This window comes from Pongo abelii, chromosome 4, assembly GCF_028885655.2.
Source record: "Pongo abelii isolate AG06213 chromosome 4, NHGRI_mPonAbe1-v2.0_pri, whole genome shotgun sequence".
Taxonomy (NCBI): Eukaryota; Metazoa; Chordata; class Mammalia; order Primates; family Hominidae; genus Pongo; species Pongo abelii.
The window spans coordinates 147,045,966-147,058,656 of NC_071989.2; the positions used below are offsets into that span (position 1 = coordinate 147,045,966).

Below are 12,691 nucleotides of genomic sequence, written 5' to 3' on the forward strand. Positions count from 1 at the left end.
CAGTTTATTCATCTGTAAACTGGGGATGAGAATGCTTTATAGGATTGCTGTGAAGATTAAATGACATAACCTTGGTAAACTAGTTGGAACAGTGGCCAGCATATGGCAAACACTCGTTAAAGGCCAGTTGGTATTATTGTAAGTGTCTTAATGATAACACTGACATTCATCACTCTGTATTGGGTGCTCACTCTGAGCCAGCCAGGGTGCCATGCCTACAGCAGTGACTCAACTGTGGTCCTTGTCCTGAAGAGTTCACAATCTATTAGAGGTGACAGATATGTAAACAGATGACTGAAAAAGTGCAATCACTGCCATTATCACTCAAAAAACCGTCATTTTTTGAGCCCTGATCATATGCCAAGTACAATGCAAAGTTTTAAAGATACATTACCTTTAACTCCTTGCTAACCCTGTGAGGGATCTATCATCTCCATTTTACAGAGGTCCCATAATCATTAGTAACTTGTTCAAGATCAGGCCATCTGCAGAATGAAGTATTGACTCAAAGGAGAGCAATCAGCTAGACCTGAAAAGGGATCAGATCTGAAAAGGCTTCAAAGAAGAGGTGATCTTGTTTTTTTACAGACAGAGTCTTGCTCCATCACCCAGGCTGGAGTGCAATGGCAAGATCATGGCTCATTGCAGCCTCAGACTCCTGGGCTCAAGTGATTCTCCCAAGTAGCCGAGACTATAGGCATGTGCCACTGTGCCTGACTAGTATTTAAATTTTTGTAGAGACAGTGTCTCACTTTGTTGCCCAGGCTGGTCTGGAACTCCTGGGTTGAAGCAATTCTCCCGCTTCTGCCTCCCAAACTGCTGGGATTACAGGCAGGAACCACCACATCTGGCCAAACAGGTGATCTTTGATCAGGATTTTGAAGAATGAGTTTTCCAGAAGCCAAGACTCGGGAGGAATGGCATAGCACAGCACTTATGTGGGCCTGCAGGAGCACTGGAGCTTCAAGCAGCATCCACAGGAGTTACCAGGCCTAGAGGTCCTTATGTCCCTAACAGCCATTCCGTAGTGTACCTCAACACCACATTATAGCCTAAATCAAAGGAGGGTGATTATTTTAGAGAGATTCTAGTCAACAGCTTGAACCCAGAGGATTTCAGCTGAATCATGGAGCTGAAATAACTGCACGGAGTTGAAGTCCCTCATCCCCCCTGTCCAGGTGCCCAGCAAGTCAGGGGGTGTGGGTTGGGCTCCCTAGGAAGTTGGGAGGCCACAGACTGGGCTGGAGTCAGGGAGACAGTCTCTCAGTGACCTTCGGAACACTCCACCAGATTTGGGGCAGAAAAAAATGAAATCTGTTCCTGCACTTCAGTCCTTCCGCTTCTGCTCTGCCTGTTCACTCCCCTCATTTCCTGCCCACAATCGCAGGGGAGGCGGCCATCTTGGTGCAGTGGCAGGTCTGGAGGCTGGAGCCAGGATGTGGCACTGGAATCCATCTATCTGGCTGGTTCCACACCCGGGGAAACCTGGACTCATCATCATTAGCATTCTGTTTCCTTGCCCCGAGCAAGGAGGCGCAGGCAACCTGCGTAAAGGGCAACAGCATGGAGGGGGCACGCCTAGAGCAAAGCAGCCCTCAGAGCTCAGAGCCCGAGTCTCAGGACCACCCATCCTCAGCCAGCGCAGGGAGGCACTCCCGCGAGGCGCTTCCTTCGCAGTGCAGGGGTGGAGGAAGACCTTGGGGGTAACTCTAGGACCATAACGTGGTGAGGCTTTGGTGCTTGCGACAGACAGATTGCAGATAGCTGTCCAAACACCTGTCCGTATAATGTGGTTTTGCAGGAAAGGGGATGGATAAGGTCCCTCCCTGAGGCGGACCCACCCTCCACCCGCTCCTTGAAGCAGCCGCGGCAGCCTCACAGGCCTAATTCATTCCTCACGTTAAGAAGCAGCCCTGGGAGAGAACAGCCCCTACAGAGCAGGAAGCACGTGCATATTCCAATAAAGCACTCAAAGAGGTAATTATTTCTGGGCTGCCTATCCCAGCCCAGAGAACCAGCAGCCAAATTTCCAGAGCTGCTGTCGTTGCCTCTGGCTGTTGGCAAAATTAAACTTCTTGAGAAATCAGAATGAGCTGGCCCCCAGCGTGAGGGGTTGGAATTATTCCCCTGCCCTGGGCCCTCTGTGTGGAGCTGGGTGTGGGTGTGGACAGGGGGAGATTATGGAGGAAGGGAGTGGGTTGTAGGCTTCCATGAGAAAGCACATGCCTGTTCTGTGTACACGTTGAAACACACATGGAGGCCAGACATGGTGTAATTGCAGCACTTTGGTAGGCTGGGGCGGGAGGATTGCTTTAGCTCAGGAGTTCAAGACCAGCCTGGGCAACATAGCACGATCTCATCTCTACAAATAATTTAAAAATTAGCCAGGCATGGTTCTCCTTTGGGCTCTCCTCTGTCGTCGCTTGCTCCCTGGATCACAGCCTTTGATCACGGTCAACTTTCAGGGGAGGTTGGCTTAAATCTCCCCGACGTCCCTCTGCCCTCCCTGCCTCCTCCACCCTGGTTTCCTTTTAGTTCTTCAGCTCTTTCTCACACCAGGCCTTGCCAACAAACTTTGCACATTCCCTGGAGTGCCTTTCTCTCTGCTTGGGAAATCTCTCAGCTGAGACTTGCATGACCGGAAGGAAGCAGTCACAAGAACATCGGGGAGAAAAAGAGTTCCAGGCAGAGGGAACAGCCAAGGCAAGAGCACTGAGGTAGGAGTGAAGTTGGCATACTCAGGGCAGAGCAGGAGGGCCTTTGTGGCTAGAGCAGAGTGAGAGAAAGAGAGGCATAGAGTGCAGTTGGAGAGACCATGTGCAGCTTTGGGGGCCACAGTAGGGAGTCTGGATTGTATTGTATTGTATTGTATTTTTTTGAGACGGAGTCTCGCTCTGTCACCTAGGCTGGAGTGCAGTGGTGTGATCTCAGCTCACTGCAGCCTCCCCGCCCCCCAGTTCAAAAGATTCTCGTCCCTCAGCCTCCCGAGTAGCTGGGATTACAGTTGCCTGCCACCACGCCCAGCTAATTTTTATACTTTTGTAGAGACGGGGTTTCGCCCTGTTGGCCAGGCTGGTCTGGAACTCCTGACCTCAGGTAATCTGTCTGCCTCAGCCTCCCAAAGTGCTGGGATTACAGGTGTGAGCCACTGCGCCCGGCCGTAAGTCTGCATTTTAAGTGCATCAGGTAATAAGCTCCATGAAGGCAGGGATTCTGCTTGTCTGATTCACTGCTGGTGCCCTGTATGTAGCAGGCACTTAGTGAATGTTTGTGAAATGAATGAATGAACACCTTACCTTTATCTGTATCCATGTCCTAGCCACCCCTCCCCCACACAAGGTGACAGAGTAGTCTTCAACGATGACAGCTTTCAGGAGGTAGAGAAGCAGGCTGTAGGAGGAGGCTGGTTGTGTTTTCTCCTAAGAGAATCCCAGCGCGCTGACTCGTCTCCTCTCCTGTTTTCTCCCACATTCAATTCTGATCCCGTTGCTCAATTCTCTGCTCCTGCTAGGCTCTGCTCCTGACACCATTAGTCACCTCCCTCGGTTCTCAGCTTCCTTAATGAGCATCTGTCTTGCCTTCAGTCTGAAACAGGCCTGCCCCTGCCTGCTGCTTCCTGGGAAAACCAAGGTCTGGGGTGGGAGTGCAAGGCTCAGAGAAGGCTCCCAATCTTTCTCCCTGCTCCTCACCATGCTCTGAGCAAGAGGTAGTGGGTGGGGGCAGAAAAAAGGATTATCTCTGGGCAAAGGAAGAGGTAAGTGGAAGACTGCTGAAGTTCAGGGGAAGGTTATAAAAGAGCCCTGGCTTCCCTGCTACAAAGAGTCCATGGAGGACAGAGCTGCATGCTTTTCATTAACGAGACAAGGAATCGGCAGAGATGGCAGCAGAAGGAACAGAAGCAAAGCAGGGTGCAGAGAACCCATCCTTGGGGGCAGCTGAGGCCACAGGGCCTCTCCTCAGCTGAAGGCCTTTCTCGGGTTGGCCAGTCTCAGCCCTTCTACTATTCTCCATGCGTGGAGGCAGGGAGGCGACAGAATAACCTCTTAAGGGCCCTGCCAAACACCAGAGAACACTTGCTTGAGATTCCTTGACTGTTGTTCTCTCTGAGGCAGCCCTGGGCAAGCAAGGGGCTCAGCAAGGGGCCAAGGTGACAGGGGGCTTCCATGCTGCTATGCTACAGTAAGAGGTTGTTCCACCAGGGACCTGCAGAAAAACGGTGGCTCCTTCAGAGGGTAAGCTGAGGAGAGGCTAATGAAAAGACTAGTGACAGGCGACCGGGGCTGCAGGAAACCAAGAGGGCCGGGAGGCACCCAGGGCCTGGCCGCAGAAGAAAGCCCTTACCACCTGGAGGCCGGAAGGGGTAAGAGGAGGCATGATGCGTTTTTTTGCTTGTTTGTTTGTTTGTTTTAAGACAGAGTCTCACTCTGTCACCCAGGCTGGAGTGCAGTGGCACGATCTCGGCTCACTACAACCTCTGCCTCCTGGGTTCAAGTGAGTCTTCCACCTCAGCCTCCCGAGTAGCTGGGACTACAGGTGTGCGCCACCATGCCTGGCTAGTTTTTGTATTTTTAGTGGAGATGGGGTTTCACCATGTTGGCCAGGCTGGTCTCGAACTCCTGACCTCAAGTGATCTGCCCGCCTTGGCCTCCCAAAATGCTGGGATTACAAGTGTGAGCCACTGTGCCTGGGCATGGTATTGGCAGAACTTGGTGACAGCTGTGGCTGTGGGAGAGGTGTTGCCCCGTGGGAGCTGTGGCCTTCTACAGAGGAAGGCAGCTGCTGCCAACACCCAGGCCCAGCAGTGGGGCTGAGGGTGTGGAATGAGTGTCCTGACCTCTTTCTCATCCCATCAGCTAGTCTCCTGCCAGTGGCTTCCATTGGCCAAACCCAACAGGAAGCTGAGGGCAAGGAGCCAGGGCAGTAAGTCCACAGAGGTCAGCTTCCTGTGGCTCTGAGCAGGGCAGGGAAGAACGGAGAGTGAATCTAGAACCTTCTTGTCTCCTCCTCCTGATGTCACATTCTCCTAAGCCCACTCCTCCCTGGTTCCTGAAGAGCCTACAAGTCCCTTTGTGACGTGTGCTCAGAACTCATTCCACCTCTCAGACTGAGCTGGGCCGGGTCTGGACAAGGCTCAGGGAGGCTCCAACCACATGGAGAGGATTTCGGTTGCCCTGAGTCTACCTCTGCCCCCGCTGTATAGCATCAGGATCCCAGATGGTCCCATTTTCCTCGTGCCAGGCTTTAGGAACAGGCAGGCTTGGTAATTACACTTTCCTAACACACCCCCGCCCCCGTTTGACTCTCTTTCAATTGCATGAAGCAGGAGGTTTCTCCCTGCTTCTCCCCTGCATGAGCACTGGCCTCTGCCTCTGATCTTCTGAAATTCCATGTGGTGTGAGGGGCCTGGGGAAGCCGGGGGAACGCTTGACACTCTCGGCATCCTGGAGGTTGAGAATGGGCTTGCTGTCCATGCTTGCCATATCCCAGGAAAAGCCACATCCCTCCCTCCTCCCACTTTGGAACTATTAAATTATTAAGTTCCATGGGTTCACTTCTCAACACTGGCCTGGGGTTCCCACCTAGAACCTTTTTTTTTTCTTCAGATAGAGTCTCGCTCTGTTGCGCAGTCTGGAGTGCAACGGCGTGATCTCAGCTCACTGCAGCCACTTAGAACCTTAATAGCACCTTCTTCCACACCAGCTCACATCTCACCCTAACAGTCCTGAAAGCCCCTGAGGGAGGAACTTGAAGTGGACTCTGGGCTCTGAGGCCTAGGGATCCAGTCACAAGGGTACACCTATCAGTTCAGGTAACTGCTCCATCCTCCCCCTCTCCCCAGCCTCCAGCACCAACTGGGCCTTAGGTTTTCCCAGTGCACATGTCCTGTAATAGAGAGCCACTGTTTTGGCCTGCTCAGTATCCATTTCCCTTGGCACCAGCTTTGGAGATTTGGCTTGGGGCAACTGTTTCAGCTGTTATAATCTTGGTGGACTGTCAATGAAGGCTACCTCCATTCCCTGGCTAGGGGATTGGCATGTGACCCAAGCTAGGCCAATCAGATGCTCTCTCCTCCTTGAATCTTTTTTTTTTAAATAGAGATGGGGCTGGGCATGGTGGCTCATGCCTGTAATCCCAGCACTTTGGGAGGCCAAGACAGGAAGATCACCTGAGGTTAGGAGTTTGAGACCAGTCTGGCCAACATGGTGAAACCATATATCTACTAAAAATACGAAAATTAGCCAGGCGTGGTGGCGAGCGCCTGTAATCCCAGCTACTGGGGAGGATGAGGCAGGAGAATTACTTGAGCCCGGGAGGCAGAGGCTGCAGTGAGCAGAGATCACACTCCAGCCTTGGCAACAAAGTGAGACTCTGGTTAAAAATAAATAAATAAATGAATAAATAAATAAATTAATAAAATAAAATAGAGATGGACTTTTGCTCTGTTGCCCAGGCTGGTCTCAAATTCCTGGGCTCAAGGGACCCTCCCACCTCAGCCTCCCAAAATGCTGGCATTACAGACATAAGCCACTGTGCCTGGCCACCTCCTTGAATCTGAAATGGAATGACATGAAAATGGGACCCAGTGTAGTGGCTCACACCTGTCATCTCAGCACTTTGGGAGGACTAGGCAGGAGGATCGCTTGAGGCCAAGAGTTCAAGAACAGCCTGGGCAACATAGCAAGACCTGTCTCTATGAAAGAAAAGGAAGGAAGGAAGAAGGAAGGAAGGAAGGAAGGAAGGAAGGAAGGAAATGGAATTAATGTATCCCCAAGGCGGCACCATAAAGGGATTGTTCCGTAGCCCTTGATTTCACTGTCGTGCTTCCTCCTGTTTCTGGGACAGCCTCTTTAGCATTTTCTTTGATTCTGTGAGCTACCCTCATTTCTTTCTAATACAATCATTTTTTGCTTAAGTTAGCTAGAGTTTTTCTGTTGCTGGAAACCAAAGCCTCCTCACCCATACAAATTTCACCTTCTTAGAGGAGCAGAGGGATGTGCCCCTGTGGTGGGCTCATATTTGGAGTCTCTGGCAAGGGTTCAAATCTCGCCTGGTCCTGGAATGAGAGGAAAGAGAGCCCTGTTGCTAGTGGGTGCTGTCACACCTCGCCTCAGGGCCCCAGTCTTTGTGGCCTGTTTTGCCAGGATCCACTCCTAGCCTAACCTCCAGGTGTCAACACTCAGCCCACAGCCTGAAATAGCTAAGTTTACCCCCATGACTCCCTATCACAAGTGCTACAAATGGCTGAGGCTGGTGTCATGGTTATTTTCCACAAATAGCACATTCCTGTGCTGTGCCCTTGCTCGTGGTGTTCTGGGACACCTTATCTCAGGGTAAGCTGGGCCCCCCGTGCCCTCTGCCCCAGCCCCTCCCGTGCCTTCAGACCTTAGGCCACATCCTGCCTCTTCTGAACGAACACTTCACTGGGTTCCCTCTGATGTGGGATAGGCAGAGCAAGTGATTTGTGTGGTTGAGCTCTGTTTCCTTTGTAGACTTTAGTCTTTGAGGACTTGACTACAAGCTCCAAGTGCCTTGTTACTTTTCTTGCTTGGACCTCAGTGTCAAGCATGAGGCTGGGCACACAGTGAATGATCATATTGATTTCTCCACCCCTAGTTTGAAAATTGTTCCCACCCTGTGATTCGTATTCTTCATTCATTCATTTACACAATGTTTCTCAAGCACCTACTAAGTGTGGGTTCTGCCCTAAGTGCTGGAGGTACACACTGAATAAAACAGCCAAGGAATTCAGTCCCATGGTGAAGATTTATTGAGAATTAAATGTAGCAGAATGACCTATTGAGGAAATAACCATGTCTAGTTTTTCTCAGCTGCAGGCTCACCTCAAAAGAATGAAAGGTATTTCATCCCTGGGGCCAGGGGCAGGAGAGAGCCAGGCTTCATGTCCTTGAAGTGTGGACTTTCTTGACCCCCATGAGGGTTGGTGTAGTTGAGAGTAGAAAAGAGAAGCTGCAAGCAGCAGGATACCCAGAAGACAACTTCCAAACAGACGTTTTAAACAAAGATTAGGATTGGAGGCTTAATGCTTCCCAGATTAAAGTGGGATGGTCTCAACTCAGGAGGCTTAGTTGGAACTCTCAAGACCAGAAAGGGGATGAAGGTATGAATTCCATCGATGGCAGAAACCTGCACTCATGAGGATGCATCCTCTGAGACGGGAGGACTTAGGAGGAAGAATATTTGGGTGACCACATGTGTGATAATAATAATAGACAGCATTTAGTGCATACTTACTGTGCGCCAGGAGGCACTGTGTTAAGCATGTTGTACGTATTCACTTATTTCTCACAAGAACCCTGTGAAGTAGGTACTATCATTGTTTCCATGTGACAGATAAGGCAAAGAAAGATTAAGTGAACTTCCTAAGGTTACGGATCCAAGAATCAAACCCAGGCAATCAGATTTCACTGAGGGCCATGTATGCCTATGAGGGCTGAACACAAAGGGCTATAGTTTTGGGAGCCTTTGTTCTCAAAGGACACCATGACTGAACTTGTCACAGAGGAGATGGAGCTGCAGCCCCCACCTGCAGATGTGCTTCACAGCCAGGCCGGGCATACATATTAACTGTGGCAACTGGCCACAGCCAATGGCCAGTACTGAAGGACATGGTAATCTTGGTAAGAAGGGGCTTGTATCAGTTAACCATGGTCACAGTAATTAGTGCGGTAGAACAATCACAAAATGTTAGCAGCATACAACAGTGTTTATTTAGTGCATGTGTTTGGGGACCAGCTGGGGTTCATTGCTATAGGCCAGCTTTGGCTGGCATGGGTTGGCACCACTCTACGTGTCTCTCATCCTCTTTTCATGACCAGCAGGCCAGCCAGGGGACATTCATGGAGATGGCAGAAGTACCCCAGCAACAGTCCCAGTGTGCATGCCCATTTTAAACCTCTGCTCATGTCACATCTGCTAAAATACTGCTGCTCATGGCAAGTCACATGGCTGAGCCGAGGCAAGGTATGGAGAAATCCACCCTGCTCACAGTTACTGGGTAAAGAATGTGGACAGATAACCCTGTTACCCAGGAGGGGGTGAAGAGATGGAAGCAAAATCTAGCATTCCACAGAACTTAAACTGGATTTAATTTTGATTTCAAGAGAGAATGAAATGCTACATTATGTTGTGGAGCAGTTTATGCTTGTTATAAACTCTATCTTCAGGGACCACAAATTTTACCATGAGAATATTTAAATTTTAGTTTTTATTTTAGTGAAAATCTTAAAATAACTTTTAGCAAGAACGTATTTTGGGTGGTCTAGAACAGCGGTCCCCAACTTTCTTGGCATCAGGGACTGGTTTCGTGGAAGACAATTTTTCCACAGACGGAGGGAGGTTTTAGGATGAAACTGTACTCAGGCATTAGATTCTCATAAGGAGCGCACAACCTAGATCCCTCACCTGTGCAGTCCACGATAGGGTTCGCGCTCCTATGAGACTCTAAGGCCGGTTGGAGCAGTGGCTCACGCCTGTAATCCCAGCACTTTGGGAGGCCGAGGCGGGTGGATCACGAGGTCAGGAGTTCAAAACCAGTCTGACCAACATGGTGAAACCCCCTCTCTACTAAAAATACAAAAAATTAGCTGGGTGTAGTGGCGGGTGCCTGTAATCCCAGCTACTTGGGAGGCTGAGGCAGGAGAGTTGCTTGAACCTGGGAGGTGGAGGTTGCAGTGAGCCAAGATTGCACGCCACTGCACCCCAGCCTGGTCAGCAGAGCAAAACTCCATCTCAAAAAAAAAAAAAAAAAGAAAAAGAAGAATCAAATGCCACTGGCCACTGTGACCTGACGGGAGGCAGAGCTCAGGCGGTAATGCTCAGTTACCCACCACTCAGCTCCTGCTGTGCAGCCCGGTTCCTAACAGGCCAGGGACTGCTACCAGCCCGCAGCCCAGTGGTTAGAGACCCCTGGCCTAGAAGACTATGGTAGTTGCCTTACAGTTTTCAGAGCCCCAGTGATCTGCTACAGTGACAGCATTTAACTTTTTTTTTTTTTTTTTTTTTGGAGACAGGGTCTCCCAGGCTGGAGTGCAGTGGTATGATCATAGCTCACTGCAGCCTGTAACTCCTGGGCTCAAATGATTCTCCCACCTCAGCCTCCTGAGTAGCTGGGACTATAGGTGCATCACCATGCCCCTCTATTTTCTTTTTCTTCTTTCTTTAAAAAAAAATTTTTTTTTTTTTTTTTTTTTTAAAGACAGGGTCTCTCTATGTTTCCCAGGCTGGTCTCGAACTCCTGGGCTCAAGCAATCCTCCCCCATCAGCCTCCCAAAGTGCTGGGATTACAGGTGTAAGCCACCATGCCCAGCCTAGCATTTAACTTTTCAGTGCAGCTTTCTCAAACCAAGACCTGTATTCTCAGGCAGCCATGCATTTCCAAGGTTGGAAAACTTTGGTGAGAATGATACACAGCAGACAATATATAGAAAAGACCCAGAGACAGAGGCATTTAAAGGTGAGGGGGGGCTAGGACAGCTATGGGGGCTCTGGGCAGGGTTTATGGTGCTCTGCAGAGAAGCAGTGGTAGCATTTTAATAGGTCTTGAAGGATGGCAGAGTGGGGTCCTGGGGATCTCCAGGTTCCTTCTTCTCTGAGTGGACATATCAGATACATGTCTCTAGGGCTTCTGGACCACAGCTTTGTCCTTCACCCTCACATCTATGCTACTGGCTACAGCATTTGAAGAAGAGGCTGAGGAGTATAATGGTTGAACTTTCTGGCTTTGGAGCCAGGTCAACCAGGGTTCAAATCTTGACTTCAGGACGGACGTGATGTCTCACCCCTGTAATCCCAGCACTTTGGGAGGCTGACGCAAGCTGATCTCTTGAGCTCAGGAGTTTTGAGACCAGCCTGGCCAACATGGTGAAACCCCGTCTCTACAACAAATACAAAAAATTAGCTGGGCACGGTGGTGTGTGCCTGTGGTACTTCGGAGGCTGAGGTGGGAGGATCACTTGAGCCTTGGAAGTGGAGGTTGCAGTGAGCCAAGATCATGCCACTGTACTCCAGCCTAGGTGACAGAGCCAGACCCTGCCAAAAAAAAAAAAAAAAAAAAATCTTGGCTTTGACATTTACTAGCTCTGAGCCCTTAGGCAGGTTGCTTGATTTCTTGGAGCCCATTTCCGCATCTGAAGATGGGAATTACAACACTCTCCTGGGGTGTTTTAAGAATTAGAACTTGGCCAGGCACAGTGGCTCACGCCTGTAATCCCAGCACTTTGGGAGGCCAAGGCGGGCAGATCACTTGAGCTCAGGAGTTCGAGACCAGCCTAGGCAACATGGCGAAACCCCATCTCTTCAAAAAATACAAAAATTAGTCAGGCATGGTGGGGCGTGCCTGTAGTCCCAGCTACTTGGAAGGCTGAGCCTGGGAGGCGGACGTTGTCATGAGCCAGGATCGCGCCGCTGCACTCCAGCCTGGGTGACAGAGGGAGACCCTATCTCAAAAAAAAAAAAAGATTAGAACTTGCCAGTGAAGCCTGAGATTTTCTTCCTGGAGCATGTTTGACTTCTGATTTCATTTCTTTAATGGTTATAGGATTATCCAGATTCCTGTGTCACGGTGAGTCAGTTTTGCTAAGTTATATATTCAACCAATTTGTCTATTTCGAATATACCCTTCAGTTTTATTGGCACAAAATTATTCACAATATCCTCTTGTTTTATTTTTAATGCCTGTAACATCCATAGCAATACCTTTCTTTTCATTCTTGACTTTGAATATTTTTGCCCTCTTTCAACTTTTTCTTCATCATTATCACCAGGGATTTATCAATTTTCACACAATTGGCTTGTGGCTGGCTTAGCTGATCCTCTCTGTTGCATGTTAGTTTTCTGTTTCTTCAATTTCTGTTCTCCGCTTTGTCATTTCCTTCCCTCTACTTTGAGTTTATTTGCTGTGTCTTTTTTTCTAACTTATTAAGATAAATTCTTAGCTCATTAATTTTCAATCTTTTTTCTTTTCTAAGACGTGCATTTAAGGTTATACATTTCCTTTTGGAGGCTTAAATGAAAAAGAAAAATACATTTAAATGCCTGCTCCCAAATAGGCACTCAGTAAATATCTTATCATCGCCATCATCATCATTATGGAGCGTCATATGAGATGGGACCCCAGCACAGTTTGCAGCTCTCTTGCTCTCTCATTTGATATATATTCACTGAGTGTTCGACAGGGGACTCTCTGAGGACTCATTCTGGGCCTCAGGTCACTTCTCTTTTTGGGTCTCCAGGAGGCTTCCTCCACAGGGTAAGGCAGGGCACAGACAGGAGCATGTGCTTTTGGCCCCATCATCCTTGGGGACCTTAGGCCTTGTTCTCTTGGGATGGTTGGCAAGTCCATGGGAAGTATGAATTCTAACCTGCCAGCCTTTGGCAAATTATATTTTCTAAAAATGGTCACAATAATATCTCCCATCCCACATGCTCTTCTAGAACTTTGTTCTTCCCCCATCAAGAGATAGGGTTTAATTCTCCTCCCCTTGAGTCTGGTGGGCTTATGTCTCCTTTGTAACTAATAAATTGCAGCAGAAGTAATGCTGAGAGGCTGGGTGCTGTGGATCATGCTTGTAATCCCAGCACTTTGGGAGGCCGAGGCCAGCAGATCACCTGAGTTCAGGAGTTCAAGACCAGCCTGGGCAACATGGCAAAACCCCAACTCTACTAAAAATAT

At 49.3% G+C, this 12,691-nt stretch overlaps 1 long non-coding RNA gene across 2 annotated transcripts in view; it reads left to right on the forward strand.

Moving 5' to 3' along the window:
• LOC134761464 (uncharacterized) overlaps nt 1–12,691 on the forward strand; it is a 111,786-nt gene that overhangs the window by 48,916 nt on the left and 50,179 nt on the right. Inside the window, exon 5 of one of the 2 annotated variants that reach the window (XR_010140103.1) lies at nt 1,802–1,972. The exons of the other annotated variant lie outside the window; for it this stretch is intronic. This is a non-coding gene — a long non-coding RNA (uncharacterized LOC134761464). Of the gene's footprint in view, nt 1–1,801; nt 1,973–12,691 lie in introns of those variants that run through there. 2 annotated transcript variants of the gene reach the window in all.